The sequence below is a fragment of the Lolium rigidum genome, chromosome 7, assembly GCF_022539505.1.
Source record: "Lolium rigidum isolate FL_2022 chromosome 7, APGP_CSIRO_Lrig_0.1, whole genome shotgun sequence".
NCBI lineage: Eukaryota > Viridiplantae > Streptophyta > Magnoliopsida > Poales > Poaceae > Lolium > Lolium rigidum.
The window spans coordinates 18,767,279-18,785,121 of NC_061514.1; positions in this window are offsets into that span (position 1 = coordinate 18,767,279).

Genomic DNA, 17,843 nt, shown 5'->3' on the forward strand with positions numbered 1-17,843 from the left:
CAAATGTAGCTTCCTATGCCCTTCAAAGTCATTCCACAAGCAACTAGGCATCTAGCAATTAATCAACTCAAGATCTCACTTGGGGAATTTGAAAAAAGAAAGAAGATAAACATGAATGCTAGCAAGACATGTTTTAATGAGGAGCACTCTAGCTGCATAAGGCAACCGTTTGCCCCTCCAACAAGCAATTCTCTGTAGAATTTTATTGATTAAGGGTTCCAGATCATTTCTCCTTAATTTTTTAAAATGTAAAGGAACTCCTAAATATTTAATTGGAAATTTTCCATGAGAACAAAAAAAAACCTGATTGAAAGCCTCAATCTCATGATCATCCAGACCAAGAGGCACTCTTATTATAATTAATTTGGATCCCAAAGACTTGTTCGAAACAGGTGAACACACATTTCAGATTAAAGACCGAACTAACATCATGATCAGTAAATAAGATAGTGTCATGTGCATACTGGAGGAAAATGACACCACATGGGCAAACATCTAACACATCTAATCATACCTACCTTAGCTCCCTTGGCTAGCATTCTAATTAGTGTTTCAACTACCTAATCAAAGAGAAGATGTGACAAGGAGTCACCTTGTCTGAGGCCTTTACCAGTTAAAAAGAAATTCCCTATCACATTGTCTAATTTGACTCCAACAGAGCCTCCAGAAACAATGGATTGGATCAAATCAATCCATTTCTTACCAAAACGCCTCTTAGCAAGCAGGTTCAGTAAGAATAGGACTTACTTTGTGAAAGCTTTTTCCTCGTGATTTTATTTAAGAACAACACCCTAACTTTTGGCCTTGACCAGAATGCAAAATTAATTTTATGAGCAGTCACAACACTCTCAAGAACGTATCTACCAGCGGGGTATCGGTGTTGGATGCGGGATGATGAACACACGCAGGATGGTGGTGCTGTCAGGCGTCATGGTGGCATCGATGGTAGACCTGGCAAGGTCAATGCGGTGATCCCTCTTGGAGATGGGTTCGAGGAGGACGACGGTAGCGATTTCTACGGCATGTGCAATGGCGTGCGCTGAGGGTCTGCTTAACTGGTTGTGCTTCTCACCCGCCAATGGGCGGCTTGAGAAGGCATTCGGTTTTAGATGATGTGCGTTGGTGTATTGTCAGGTACCGGGTCCAGGTACCGGTCCTGTTCATGGTCACCCCCTTCATCGCTCTTTTCTTTTTTGCGAGAAAGGACTTGATTGCATTTAACCAAGTAGCTCAGAGATAAGCCTAGAAAAAAGTAAACTTACATTGTAACCCATCCGAGCCCCGTCGTCATCTCCGCCGAGCAATCGCTTCTCCTCCATACGCTTGGACTGGGAGGAACCCCATGCGAGCAAGAAGTTGACGCTCCTCGGTGCCTGAGTACCTCCACCTTGCGCAGCAAACGGCGACGCCAGCTTGGTCACCTGCAACCGCACCTCCGAGATCTTCAAAAGCCGTGGCCGCCATCACTCGGCCACCGGTGCAGGGGCACCGCGCACCGCAGCTCCGACAAGCCGCAGCCACGCAAGGGGCAGCAAGACCGCCACGGTGCTCCACCGGAGCAACCAGAGCGGCAGAGATGGAATCTGCCCACCCAAAGCACACCAACGACGCCACCATCTCCTCAGCACCGCCAGCTGCCGAACCACTACTCCCTACGCTATATACACGGCGTGATCCGTCGATCCCCCATCCTCCCGCCGACGGAGCGGCTGCTGGAGGGTGAGGAATCGGCCAGATCGATGCCGGCGAGGTGGAAGCAACGGTGGTTTTCAGAAATCGCTCGATCTACTGTCCATGGTCACCCCCTTCATCGTTCTTGTAGGCATAGCGAGTTGTCGCTAGAAAGATGGCTTTGAGTTGATCTTTGTATCTTTCTTGTATTGTAAGGCTTTGTGAATAATCTAATAAAGAAAAGTTGTGTGCATCCTTTGGAGGGGCTATGCTCCCATTTTTTTTTAAAAAGCTACCCTTAACGAAAGCAGATTGATTAATAGCAGTGATAATATTCGTAATCAAAGCAAACCTATTAATCAAAATTTTGGTAAACATTTTGAAAGTACAATTAAGTAAGTTAAGGCCTGAACTTATGAAAGAAGCATCAGGTTCTTTTGGAATTAAAGTAAGGAAAGCAAAATCTAATCTAAATATATCAAGCTTCCCATCATGGAAATCCTAAAACATATTTTCTAGACGGGAAACATATTCATAATTTCTACCTTAACCCAGAAATGCTGATAAAAAACAAAGGTAAACCATCAGGGCCAAGAGCCGCTTCTGCGTAAGAGCCAAAAATAGCAGATCACTGATTCGAAACATGTTTCATGCTTGGTCGTAGTGATCTGCAGCGGCGGCGACAGAATGTTCAGATCGTGCGTGTACGCAGCCGAACATTAGTGAGGGGTTTTGAGTAAGTCGGAAAAAGAAGACTAAGAAGAAGAAGGCCGGGTTGGGTGTTGCTGCGGGAGGGAGCCAGGTTGGGCACCCCTCTGCAGCGCAGCCACAAACCGATGAGCGTGATGTCCGTGGCCACACTCAGCCGGAGGCTACGGCACCGCGCGAGAGGTCCCCGTCGTCGAACATCTGCTTCAACTGCGGCGAGTTGGGACACTTCCGGTCGGCATGTACGGCGCCGGAGCAATGCCTCTTCTGCGGGGACGCGTTGCACCTGGCTGCGGCGTGTACGGACCGCTTCAGGCGTAGGAAGAGGGAGGTCCTGGAGTACTTGGGACACTGGCATTGATGGGGGCTTCTACTACATCGACCTGGGTGGGGCTGAGCTGCAGACCCCACAACACCTGGCCCTGATCACTGTGCTCCCAGACCAGGACCCCCCGTTGACTGTGGAGGTGACAGTGGACACGATCCGCGCCGAGCTCGCTCAGTTGGAGCCGACTTGTGCGTGGAACGTGAGAGAGGTTTCGCCAACCGAGTTTGCGGTGGCGTTCCCGTCTGCTGAGCTACTTCGTGCCCTCTCTTGGAGCAAGTCGACTATCCTCCCTGCGAACAACATTAAGGTCTCCGTTAGGCCATCGCGTGTGGATCCTGAGAATGTGGCTACCCTGTCTGAGGTTTGGGTTCGGGTCCACGGGATCCCGGAGGAGGCAAGGAAGGAACCATTCCTGGAGCTGATTTCTCAGGCCATTGGCAAGTTGGTCACTGTGGACGCCTACTCGCTTCCTGGGACGGGGCCGGTTCGTATGCTCCTCTTAGCCCCGGACCCAGCGAAACTGTCTTGCACCTCCCACGCTTCTACTTTGGGAAGGGAGGGCGTACCTTGGGGTGGAGGTCGAGGGGGACGACGACCAGCTTGGGTCTGTCCCACCTCCGCCTGCACCGGACCAGTCCCACCACGACGATGATGATGCTGATGAGGATGATGGCTCCGGCCTTAGGTGACGACTCTGACGACGACGACGTGGGCGGAGGGGACGACGGGGACGCGGGCCAGGCTCTAGGTGGGGGTCCGGCAGCACCAGCTGCTCCAGCTCCTCCTCCTGTGGGACAGTTGGCCTTGGCCAGGTCGGTGGCGGCCACTCTCGCTAGGAGTGCACCGGCCAAGCTCGGTGCCTCTGGAGGCCGGGACCGTCGCCTCGACTCGGTGGAGTCCTTCGGGATGCCTATCATGCAGTACGGCTCCAACCTCCCCCAGGACTCCTCCTCTGCTAGTGTGGGTCTGGAGGTATGTCCTCCCGTGTCGCCGAGGTCGTCGGGCGTTGTGTGCTACACTCAGTCCCCGGGCTCTACTCCCACCTCGCCCATGGGGCCGGCGACCCCCGTTCCCACCGGCTTGGAGCTAGCCCCGGTCTTCCCCGACACTCCCGTGGCTGGCGCCAGGACACGTGCGGCACGACGCCAGCGCGAGGTTCCCCCGCCGTCTCGCCACAGTGCTCGGCTAGCACGTTCACGGTCCGGGTCAGAGACGATGGAGCCGACGGTGGCGGCACAGGCGGAGCGGCGGGTGGCTGCCCGCAACCTTGACGCAGTGGTACCCGCTGTGTAGACAGCGGGACAGAGACCGGCTGGACGGCATGTTGGAGGATCTTCTTGCGGCGGCTCGTCGCCTATCTACGCCTTCCAACGGTTGACATGCCCTAACGCTTGGGCTTTATCTCCAGTTCTTTCCTTTCAGTTGGGCATGAGCAGAAGTTTTACTTTTCCGTGCTCTTTTGTTGTGTGAACTCTGTATGGATGTTGTTGCTTTATTTATAAAGCGGGGCGAAGCCTATTTCGAGGAGTAAGTCGGAAGAGATGGTGGCCAGCTTGAGCCATTCACAATCAAACTGTGAGTTGCTTTCACCATCCCCTGGGGTGAACGGCAAAAACTTGACATTCCTTATTGGTTAGGCGCGGCCGGTGCCATGCCGCACAGTCACAGTAGCATTATTTGCACCAATAATGCTACACCACGCCTAACACAACACTTGTGTAAAGTTGGAACATGTTGTGGCCTGAAGCGACCGATCATGCATAAAGGCGATGCGATAGGCGGCTGTTCGGCCGGAGATGGATCGACGAAATCCGCAGCCCTGTCGTCAACCTTGGCATCTACCCTATGCATGTCGCTGGCTTCGACGTCGACCTTCGGCATCTATGGCACTGTCTTCTCCTCCTGGGAGAGAGAAGCCAAACCGTGCAGCTCCAGCTAGCGCACCTGATGTGCCTACTGCCGTGGACCTTCCACTGCCTATCTGCCGCTCGATACTTGCTTCGAGCCTATACCTAGCTAGCCATTGAATCGTGTTACTCGTACGTACGTACAAGTTACAACCATTGACTGTTTCTCTGAACTATACGGCCGGGTGGAAATTGGTCAAGTGGAATCTGCAACCCCAGCCGCTTAAGGTACATCTGGACCGGTACAACTATGTATCCTGGCACTTCCTGTGGGTTAAAACCTATGAGAAGGCTAGATCAAGCAACGACGACATTCTTGCGTCGTTTTCCTGTTGAAAAGTGTTGCCTCGAAGCTATGCTTTGCAAGTGGTAGACCCATGTTTGACCTTTGATTGAACGAGCTAACACTAGTGGAGAAGAGGCGCTTCGGTCTGCAAAGAATGTCCTGATCATTGAACCAAACCGGTCCAATGGTGGCATTGGTCCCGGTTCGTTTCTGCCCAGGACGACCCCACCCGCTGGAGCATGTCCGTAGTGGCCTTTGGACCCGGTTTGTAATACAAACCGGGACTAAAGGGTCCACGGCAAGGCGCGACAGGCCGTGTCAGCCGTGGGAAACCTTTAGTCCCGGTTTGTATTACAAACCGGGTCCAAAGCCCCACCCTCTGGACCCGGTTTGTGTTACAAACCGGGACAAGGTCCCCAATCTGGCTATATTACCTTGCCCTGCCCAAGTGTGAGCCACACTTGGCCATTTTTTCACTTTCTTTCACAAGAGGGGTGTATTGCTCTCCTCTCTTCTTCACATGCACAAGAGGTGTTTGATGAAATGCTTAAGAGGATTTGCCACTTGAGTTTACACAAATCAAGCCACACTTAACTTGTTTTTTTCTTCTTCATCGAGGTTAACAACTTTATCCTTTTCATCCGTAATTGATAAAATGCATGTGTATATATACATCGTGATGTTCTCGTAATGGTTTTGATCAGCTAAATTATATCATGCGGATGAATCGGCAATGGATGTACATTGACCGACGGTTTAACGAGTTCACTTCGGGCCTGGATAATTTTATGGCCGTGGCGGAGGCAAACAAACATGGTGGCTTCATGTATTGTCCATGTGTGAACTGCAAGAATACCGTAAATTACGCTCACTCGAGTCTCATTCACAGCCACCTTCTGCGATCCGGTTTCATGCCCAGTTACTATTGTTGGATCAAGCACGGAGAAAGAGGGGTTATGATGGAAGACAATGAAGAAGAGGAAGAGGATGATGACGGTTATCCCAATTTCCCGAATACGATGATACTGCAGAAGGCAATGAAGACAATGAAGTAGAAGATCAAGAGGCACCGGATGAGCCCGCCGATGATGATCTTGGTCGGGCCATTGCCGATGCAAGGAGAGAATGTGAAACCGAAAAGGAAAGGTTGGCCTTCGACAAGATGATAGAAGATCACAACAAATTGTTATACCCAACTTGCGAAGATGGCCATAAAAAGCTAGGCGAGCATGCTTGGAATTGTTGCAATGGAAGGCGGAGAACGGTGTCACCGACTCGGGATTTGGAAAGTTGTCGACAATAATTAAGAGGAAGCTTCCAAGGGGTAACGAATTGCCCGCCGATACGTACGAAGCGAAGAAGATTGTCCGCCCTCTAGGATTAGATGTGCAAAAGATACATGCATGCATTAATGATCGCATCCTCTACCGCGGTGAGTACGAGAATTTGGATGCATGTCCGGTGTGCATTGCATTGCGGTATAAGATCGGACGAGATGACCTCGGTGATGTTTAGGGCGAGCGCCCCAAGAAGAGGGTTCCTGCCAAGGTTATGTGGTATGCTCCTATAATACCACGGCTGAAACGCTTGTTCGAAATAAAGAGCACGCTAGGTTGTTGCGATGGCACAAAGAAGACCGTAAGAAAGACGTGATGTTGAGGCACCTCGCTGATGGATCCCAATGGAGAAAAATCGATAGAGAGTTCCCAAACTTTGCACAGGATGCAAGGAACTTAAGGTTTGGTCTAAGTACGGATGGCATGAATCCTTTTGGAGAGCGTAGCTGCAGCCATAGCACCTGGCCTGTGACTCTTTGTATATATAACCTTCCTCCTTGGTTGTGCATGAAGCGGAAGTTCATTATGATGCCGGTGCTCATACAAGGCCCGAAGCAACCCGGAAACGACATTGATGTGTACTCGAAGCCATTAGTCGAAGAACTTCTACAGCTGTGGTCCCTAGCAGGTGTACGTGTGTGGGACGAGCACAAGCGAGGAGGAATTTGACCTAAGAGCGATGCTTTTCGTAACCATCAATGACTGGCCTGCTCTTGGTAACATTTCAGGACAGTCAAACAAGGGATACAATGCATGCACGCACCTGTTTACATGAGCTCGAAGGTGATTATTTGGAAAAAGGTCGGAAGGTCGTGTACACGGGGCATCGTCGATTTCTTAGGACTACCCATCCCGTAAGAAAGAAAGGCAAGCATTACAACGGTGAGGCTGATCACCGGAGGAAGCCTCCCCATCGTGATGGTGTTGATATATTTGGTATGGTCAAGGATCTAGATGTAATATTTGGAAAGGGTCCTGGCGAACGGTCTGTTCCGAATGACGATGCCGGACACGCGCCCATGTGGAAGAAGAAATCTATTTTTTGGGAGCTAGAATATTGGAAAGTCTTAGAGGTCCGCTCTTCAATCGATGTGATGCACGTGATGAAGAATCTTTGCGTTAACTCCGCTAGGCTTTACGGGCGTGTACGGGAAGACAAAAGATACACCGGAAGCACGGGAGGACCAGCAACGTTGGAAAGACCCCAAAAAGCTGCATGAGAGAGTTAAAGGACGTCATTTATCCAGCTACGCTCTTACAAAAGCGAGAGAAGGAAATATTTTTTGAATGTCTGCGCGATATCAAGGTCCCGTCCGGCTTCTCCTCCAATATAAAGGGAATAATAAATATGGAGAAGAAAACATTCCGGAACACTGAAGTCTCATGACCGTCGCGTGATAATGACACGGTTGCTTCCGATTGCATTGAGGGGGCTTCTACCGGAAAATGTTCGACTGCCCATTGTGAAGCTATGTGCATTCCTCAATGCAATTTCTCGAAGGTAATAAATCCAGAAATTCTACCGAGGTTGCAGAATGATGTAGTCCAATGTCTCGTTAGTTTTGAGCTGGTGTTCCCACCATCCTTCTTCAATATTATGACACATCTCCTCGTTCACACGGTCGATGAGATTTCCATTCTCGGTCCTGTGTTTCTACACAATATGTTCCCCTTCGAGAGGTTCATGGGAGTCTTGAAGAAATATGTTCATAACCGTGCTAGGCCAGAAGGAAGCATCTCCAAGGGCTATGGAACAGAGGAGGTCATTGAATTTTGTGTTGACTTTATTCCTGACCTTAAGCCGATTGGTGTTCCTGAATCGCGGCATGAAGGGAGACTAAGTGGAAAAGGCACGCTAGGAAGGAAATCAATGATATGTAGGGACGGGATTTCTTTGACTCAAGCACACTACACAGTTCTACAAAGTTCCACCATGGTGGCTCCGTATATCGGTGACCACAAAAACTTTCTACGCTCCCAGAACCCGGGGCAGTCGAACGATTGGATTAGACGTGAACACATGTCGACTTTCGGCGGTTGGTTGCAAAAACATCTCCTGAATAACGAAGATATTGAAGATCAGCTGTACTTGCTGGCCCAGACACCATCTTCGACTGTAGTGACTTTCCAAGGGTACGAGATAAATGGGAATACATTTTACACGATCGCCCAAGATAAAAAGAGCACCAACCAAAACAGTGGTGTCCGCTTTGATGCAATAATGAATGAAGGCCCAAATGACACATATTATGGTTACATAGAGGATATATGGGAACTTGAGTATGGACCTTCTTTTAAGGTCCCTTTGTTTAGGTGCAAATGGGTCAACAAAACAGGAGGCGGGGTTCGGGTAGACAAGTTGTATGGAATGACAACGGTGGATCTCAACAATCTTGGGTATAGAGACGAACCATTCGTCCTAGCCAAGGATGTGGCCCAGAGTTTTCTATGTGAAGGATATGTCTAGCAAACCAAGAAAAAGGAAACATAAGGAAACAAATACATCAAACGATGAGCCAAAGCACCACATAGTTCTTTACGGAAAAAGAAACATCGTGGGAGTGGAGGACAAGACAGACATGTCGGAAGATTGTAATAAGTTTGATGAAATTCCACCCTTCGTAGTGAACATTGATCCAAGCATCAAGTTAAATGATGAAGATGCTCCATGGTTAAGGCCGAAGAAGATTAAATGATGAAGATGCTCCATGGCACAAATGAGTATCTCAACATGGCAATCAATTTCCCATTTATTTTTGTGTAATCATTTAACTCGTATGTAAGATATGAAAAGTGGAGATGCGCCACGGGAGATTTCCCAACCCTTTCCCCAACACTGTTAGATGAGATGTAGTCGTTCAGGGCTTGCAGGAAAAAATTCCAAGGCGCAGTTTCTGAAGATGCCGTAGGGCGTGTGCACCAACGACATCTTCGAGAAACTGCGCCACGGGAGATTTCCCAACCCTTTCCCCAACACTGTTAGATGAGATGTAGTCGTTCGTGGGCTTGCGGAAAAAATTCCAAGGCGCAGTTTCGAAGATGTCGTAGGGCGTGTGCACCAACGACATCTTCGAGAAACTGCGCCACGGAGATTTCCCAACCCTTTCCCCAACACCGTTAGATGAGATGTAGTCGTTCAGGGGCTTGCAGGAAAAAATTCCAAGGCGCAGTTTCTGAAGATGCCGTAGGGCGTGTGCACCAACGACATCTTCGAGAAACTGCGCCACGGGAGATTTCCCAACCCTCCGTCCTCCCGCCATTTTTTCACTATATATATGTTGGCTTGGCCTCCATTTACATATCACATCTAGACTCATATCTGCAAACCTCATCACCAGGTCACATGGCTTCCATCGTATCTCTAACCCTCCGGGAGGCGGAGGAGCTTTGCGCGTCGAACTACCCCTGCCCGCCGGGCTACCGCGTCCCTACTGAAGGAGATATGCCCTAGAGGCAATAATAAAGTGGTTATTATTTATATCTTTATGTTTATGATAAATGTTTATATATCATGCTAGAATTGTATTAACCGAAACATTAGTACATGTGTGATATGTAGACAACAAGAAGTCCCTAGTATGCCTCTTAAACTAGCTTGTTGATTAATGGATGATTAGTTTCATAATCATGAACATTGGATGTTATTAATAACAAGGTTATATCATTATATGAATGATGTAATGGACACACCCAATTAAGCGTAGCATAAGATCTCGTCATTAAGTTATTTGCTATAAGCTTTCGATACATAGTTACCTAGTCCTTATGACCATGAGATCATGTAAATCACTTATACCGGAAAGGTACTTTGATTACACCAAACACCACTTGCGTAAATGGGTGGCTATAAAGGTGGGATTAAGTATCCGGAAAGTATGAGTTGAGGCATATGGATCAATAGTGGGATTTGTCCATCCCGATGACGGATAGATATACTCGGGCCCTCTCGGTGGAATGTCGTCTAATGTCTTGCAAGCATATGAATGAGTTCATAAGAGACCACATACCACGGTACGAGTAAAAGAGTACTTGTCAGGAGACGAGGTTGAACAAGGTATAGAGTGATACCGAAGATCAAATCTCGGACAAGTAAAATATCGCGAGACAAAGGGAATTGGTAATGTATGTGAATGGTTCATTCGATCACTAAAGTCATCGTTGAATATGTGGGAGCCATTATGGATCTCCGGATCCCGCTATTGGTTATTGGTCGGAGTGAGTACTCAACCATGTCCGCATAGTTCTCGAGCACGTAGGGTGACACACTTAAAGTTGGATGTTGAAATGGTAGTTCTTGAATATGGAATGAAGTTGGAATATTTGTTCGGAGTCCCGGATGTGATCCCGGACATCACGAGGAGTCCGGAATGGTCCGGAGAATAAGATTCATATATAGGATGTCATTTTATGTGAATAAAATGTCGCGGAAGGTTCTATGGAAGGTTCTAGAAGGTTCTAGAAAAGTCCGGAAGAAACCACCAAGGAAGGTGGAGTCCACAAGGACTCCACCCCCATGGCCGGCCAACCCTAGTGGGGGAGGAGTCCCAAGTGGACTCCCCTTAGGGGCCGGCCACCCCCCACATGGGAGGTGGGAATCCCACCTTTGGGTGGGAGTCCTAGTTGGGCTAGGATTGCCCCCTCCTATGGAAGGATTTGGTTCGGGTCTTATTCGAAGACTTGGACACCACCTCTTGGGGTTCCACCTATATAATGAGGGACAAGGGCAAGGGGGCCGGCCACCTCAAACACCACCAAGGTGGCCGCACCCCTATAGTGGCCGGCGCCCCCCTCTCCCCAAACCCTAGCCGCCTCGCTCCTCCACTTCCCGCACGCTTAGCGAAGCTCCGCCGGACTTCTCCACCACCACCGACACCACGCCGTCGTGCTGTCGGATTCAAGAGGAGCTACTACTTCCGCTGCCCGCTGGCCGTCGTCTTCATCAACAACCGAACGTGTGACCGAGTACGGAGGTGCTGCCCGTTCGTGGCGCCGGAACCGATCGTGATCAAGATCTTCTACGCGCTTTTGCAAGCGGCAAGTGAACGTCTACCGCAGCAACAAGAGCCTCATCTTGTAGGCTTTGGAATCTCTTCAAGGGTGAGACTCGATACCCCCTCGTTGCTACCGTCTTCTAGATTGCATCTTGGCTTGGATTGCGTGTTCGCGGTAGGAAAATTTTTGTTTTCTTTGCTACGTTATCCTACAGTGGTATCAGAGCCGTGTCTATGCATAGATGGTTGCACGAGTAGAACACAATGGTTTGTGGGCGTTGATGCTCTTATTATCTTTAGTTGAGTACTTTGCATCTTTATGGCATAGTGGGATGAAGCGGCTCGGACTAACTTTACATGACCGCGTTCATGAGACTTGTTCCTCGTTCGACATGCAACTTGTATTGCATAAGAGGCTTTGCGGGTGTCTGTCTCTCCTACTATAGTAAAGATTCAATTTACTCTTCTATTGACAACATTAGTATCAACGTTGTGGTTCATGTTCGTAGGTAGATTAGATCTATATCGAAAAACCCTAAACCACGTAAAATATGCAAACCAAATTAGAGAGCGTCTAACTTGTTTTGCGGGGTTTGGTGATGTGATATGGCCATAATGTGATGATGAATATGTATGAGATGATCATTATTGTATTGTGGCAACCAGCGAGAGCCTTATGGTTGTCTTTAAATTTCATGTTGAGTAGTATTTCAAAGTAGTTGTAATAGTTGCTACATGGAGGACAATCATGAAGACGGCGCCATTGACCTTGGTGCTTCGACGACGATGATGGAGATCATGCCCGAAGATGATGGAGATCATGTCCGTGCTTTGGAGATGAAGATCAAAGGCGCAAAGACAAAAGGGCCATATCATATCACATATGAACTCGCATGTGATGTTAATCCTTTTATGCATCTTATTTTGCTTAGATCGCGACGGTAGCATTATAAGATGATCCCTCACTAAAATCTCAAGATAATAAAGTGTTCATCCTTAGTAGCACCGTTATCAAGTCTTGTCGTTTCGAAGCATCTCGTGATGATCGGGTGTGATAGATTCAATAAGTACATACAAACGGGTGCAAGACAGTTTTGCACATGCGAGATACTAAGGTGGCCTTGACGAGGCCTAGCATGTACGGACATGGTCTCGGAACACATGATACCGAAAGGTAGAGCATGAATCATATGGTTGATATGATGAACACTTTGAGTGTTCGCCAAAGAAATCACACCTTTTCTCGTGATGATCGGGTTTTGGTGCGGTGGATTTGGTTCGTGTGATCACTAAGACAATGCGAGGGATATTGTTTTGAGTGGGAGTTCATCTAGATTCTTAATTATGTAGAATTAAAATTTGAACTCAATTTGTCATAAACTTAGTCTAAACTATTGCAAATATATGTTGTAGAGATGGCGTCCCCAATCAATTTTAACCAGTTCCTAGAGAAAGAAAAGCTTAAGAGCAACGGTAGCAACTTCACCGACTGGTTCCGTCATGTGAGGATCTTCCTCTCCGGCGGAAATCTGCAATATGTGCTTGATGCACCGCTAGGTGACCCTCCCTGCGAGAACCGAAACCGATGAAGTAAAAGCTGTTTACGCGACTCGGAAAACTCGGTACTCTCAAGTTCGGTGTGCCATCTTATGCGAGTCTGAATCCGATCTTCAAAAACGTTTTGAGCACCACGATCCTCATGAGTTGATGAAAGAGTTGAAGACTATTTTTGAGACTCATGCGGCCGTAGAATGCTATGAAGCATCGAAACAATTTTTCAACTGTATGATGGAAGAAGGCAGCTCCGTTAGTGAGCACATGCTCGCCATGACCGGGCATGCGAAGAAACTCGTTGACTTGGGAATAGTGATTCCTAACGGATCGGGGATTAATCGTGTCCTTCAATCACCGCCACCAAGTTACAAGAACTTTGTGATGAACTACAATATGCAGAACATGAACAAGGAGTTACCGAACTCTTTGGCATGCTAAAAGCTGCCGAGATTGAGATCAAGAAAGAGCACCAAGTGTTGATGGTCAACAAGACCACCGAGTTTCAAGAAACGAGGGCAAGTCTAAGGGAAAATTCAAGAAGGGTGGCAAGAAAGCTGCCACGCCTCCTGTGAAACCTAAGAACGGCCCTAAGCCCGATGCTGAGTGCTATTATCGCAAGGAGAAGGGACACCGGAAGCGTAATTGCTCCAAGTATCCGGCCGATCCGAAGAGCGGCCTTGTCAAGAAGAAGAAGAAGGTATATATGATATACATGTTATAGATGTTCATTTCACTGGTTCTCGTTCTAGTACCTGGGTATTTGATACTGGTTCGGTTGCTCATATTTGTAACTCGAAACAGGAACTAAAGAATAAACGACAACTGTTGAAGGATGAAGTGACGATGCGCGTTGGAAACGGATCCAAGGTCAATGTGATCGCAGTCGGCACACTTCCTCTACATCTACCTTCGGGATTAGTTTTAAGCCTAAATAATTGTTATTATGTACCTGCGTTGAGCATGAACATTATATCCGGATCTTGTTTAATGCAAGACGGTTATTCATTCAAGTCCGAGAATAATGGTTGTTCTATTTTTATGAATAATATCTTTTATGGTCGAGCACCACAAAAGAATGGCTTATTTCTGTTAGATCTCGATAGTAGTGATACGCATATACATAACATTGATGCTAAGCGAATTAAATTGAATGATAATTCTACTTATATGTGGCAATGTCGTCTTGGTCATATTGGAGTGAAACGCATGAAGAAACTCCATACTCGATGGATTACTAGAATCACTTGACTTTGAGTCACTTGATAGATGCGAAGCATGTCCGATGGGAAAAATGACTAAGACTCCATTTTCCGGTATGATGGAGCGAGCTACTTGACTTATTGGAAATCATACATACCGATGTGTGCGGACCAATGAGCGTAGCATCGCGCGGTGGTTATCGTTATGTTCTAACCTTCACGGATGATCCGAGTAGATATGGGTATATCTATTTCATGAAACATAAATCCGAAACTTTCGAGAAGTTTAAGGAATTCCAAAGTGAAGTAGAAAATCAACGTAACAAGAAGATTAAATTTCTACGATCTGATCGTGGAGGTGAATATCTGAGTTATGAGTTTGGCATGCATTTAAAGAAATGCGGAATACTTTCACAATTGACACCGCCGGGAACACCACAACGAAACGGTGTGTCCGAACGTCGTAATCGAACTCTCTTAGATATGGTTCGTTCTATGATGTCTCTTACTGATTTGCCGTTATCTTTTTGGAGTTATGCATTAGAGACGACCGCATTCACTTTAAATAGAGCACCATCAAAATCCGTAGAAACGACACCGTATGAATTATGGTTTAATAAGAAACCTAAGTACGTCGTTCTCGAAAGTTTGGGGTTGCGAAGCCTATGTAAAAAGGTTACAACCGGACAAGCTAGAACCCAAAGCGGAAATGCGTCTTCATAGGATACCCTAAGGAAACTATAGGGTACACTTTCTATCACGAATCCGAAGGCAAAATCTTTGTTGCTAAGAACGGAACCTTTCTTGAGAAAGAATTTCTCACTAAAGAAGTGACTTGGAAGAAAAGTAGAACTCGATGAGATTGATGAATCTATACTCGTTGATCGGAGTAGCGCGATGCTGGAAGTTGTACACTGTACCGCCTACACCGAGCAACGAGAGGAAGCAAATGATAATGATCATGAAACTTCGAACGAGGAAACTACCGAACCTCGCAGATCGACAAGGGAACGTACCACTCTCGATTGGTTTGATCCTTGTCTAAATGTCATGATTGTGGATAACAATGATGAGGACCCCGCGACGTATGAAGAAGCGATGATGAGCCCAGATTCCAACAAATGGCAAGAAGCCATGAAATCCGAAATGGGATCCATGTATGATAACAAAGTATGGACTTTGGTAGACTTACACGAGAGCCGAAAGGCTGTCGAGAATAAATGGATCTTCAAGAGAAAAACAGATGCTTGATGGTAATATTACTGTCTATAAAGCTCGACTTGTCGCAAAGGGTTTCCGACAAATTCAAGGAGTTGACTCGCGATGAGACTTTCTCACCGGTAGCGAAGCTAAAATCCGTGAGGATTTTGTTAGCAATAGCTGCATTTTTCGATTATGAGATTTGGCGGATGGATGTCAAAACGGCGTTCCTTAATGGAGACATTGAGGAAGAGTTGTATATGGTACAACCCAAAGGTTTTGTCGATCCTAAAAATGCCTGACAAAGTATGCAAACTTCAGCGTTCAATCTATGGATCGAAGCAAGCATCAAGAAGTTGGAACCGACGCTTTGATAAGGTGATCAAAGACTTCGGGTTTATACGAGTGTCATGGAGAGGCCTCGTATTTACAAGAAAGTGAGTGGGAGCTCCGTAGCATTCCCGATATTATATGTAGATGACATATTATTGATCGGGAATGATATAGAACTATTAAGCGAGTGTTAAGGGTTATTTGAATAATAGTTTTTCAATGAAAGACCTTGGTGAAGCATCATATATATTAGGCATCAAGATTTATAGAGATAGATCAAGACGCCTAATAGGGCTATCACGAGTACATATCCGGACAAGATTCTAAAGAAATTTAGAATGGACGAAAGTAAGAAAGGGTTCTTACCTATGTTACCGAGCAAGGTATTGAGTAAGACTCAAGGACCGGCTACGGCGAAGAAAGAGAAAGGATGAATAATATCCCCTATGCCTCGGCAGTAGGATCTATCATGTATGCCATGCTATGTACTAGACCTGGATATAGCACATGCCGTTAGTTTGACTAGCAGATATCAAAGTGATCCGGGAATGGAACATCTGGACAGCGGTCAAGAATATCCTGAAGTACTTGAAAAGAACTAAGGATATGTTTCTTTGTTATGGAGGTGACCAAGAGCTCGTTGTAAACGGTTACACCGATGCAAGTTGGAACACCGATCCCGATGACTCTAAGTCACAATCCGGGTACGTGTTTATATTGAATGGTGCTGCAATGAAGTCGGGCAAGCTCGAAGCGGTGCACGGTGGCGAAGTCTTCAACGGAATCGAGTACATAGCGGCTTCAGAGGCTTCATCGAAGCGGTATGGATGAAGAGGTTCATTGTAGAGCTCGGTGTGGTTCCTAGTGCATTGGACCCATTAATCATTTATCGTGATAACATGGGTGCCATCGCCAATGCACAAGAACCAAGGTCACACAAGAGGCTGAAGCATATCAAGCTGCGTTACCACTCGATTCGCGAGTACATCGAAGATGGAGAAGTAAAGATTTGCAAAGTACACACCGATCCGAATGTAGCGGATCCGTTGACTAAAGCTCTCCCTAGGGCAAAGCATGACCAACACCCGAATGCCATGGGTGTTAGGTATATTACTATGTAATCTAGATTATTGACTCTAGTGCAAGTGGGAGATCGAAGGAGATATGCCCTAGAGGCAATAATAAAGTGGTTATTATTTATATCTTTATGTTTATGATAAATGTTTATATATCATGCTAGAATTGTATTAACCGAAACATTAGTACATGTGTGATATGTAGACAACAAGAAGTCCCTAGTATGCCTCTTAAACTAGCTTGTTGATTAATGGATGATTAGTTTCATAATCATGAACATTGGATGTTATTAATAACAAGGTTATATCATTATATGAATGATGTAATGGACACACCCAATTAAGCGTAGCATAAGATCTCGTCATTAAGTTATTTGCTATAAGCTTTCGATACATAGTTACCTAGTCCTTATGACCATGAGATCATGTAAATCACTTATACCGGAAAGGTACTTTGATTACACCAAACACCACTGCGTAAATGGGTGGCTATAAAGGTGGGATTAAGTATCCGGAAAGTATGAGTTGAGGCATATGGATCAATAGTGGGATTTGTCCATCCCGATGACGGATAGATATACTCCGGGCCCTCTCGGTGGAATGTCGTCTAATGTCTTGCAAGCATATGAATGAGTTCATAAGAGACCACATACCACGGTACGAGTAAAAGAGTACTTGTCAAGAGACGAGGTTGAACAAGGTATAGAGTGATACCGAAGATCAAATCTCGGACAAGTAAAATATCGCGAGACAAAGGGAATTGGTAATGTATGTGAATGGTTCATTCGATCACTAAAGTCATCGTTGAATATGTGGGAGCCATTATGGATCTCCGGATCCCGCTATTGGTTATTGGTCGGAGTGAGTACTCAACCATGTCCGCATAGTTCTCGAACCGTAGGGTGACACACTTAAAGTTGGATGTTGAAATGGTAGTTCTTGAATATGGAATGAAGTTGGAATATTTGTTCGGAGTCCCGGATGTGATCCCGGACATCACGAGGAGTCCGGAATGGTCCGGAGAATAAGATTCATATATAGGATGTCATTTTATGTGAATAAAATGTCGCGGAAGGTTCTATGGAAGGTTCTAGAAGGTTCTAGAAAAGTCCGGAAGAAACCACCAAGGAAGGTGGAGTCCACAAGGGACTCCACCCCCCATGGCCGGCCAACCCTAGTGGGGGAGGAGTCCCAAGTGGACTCCCCTTAGGGGCCGGCCACCCCCCACATGGGAGGTGGGAATCCCACCTTTG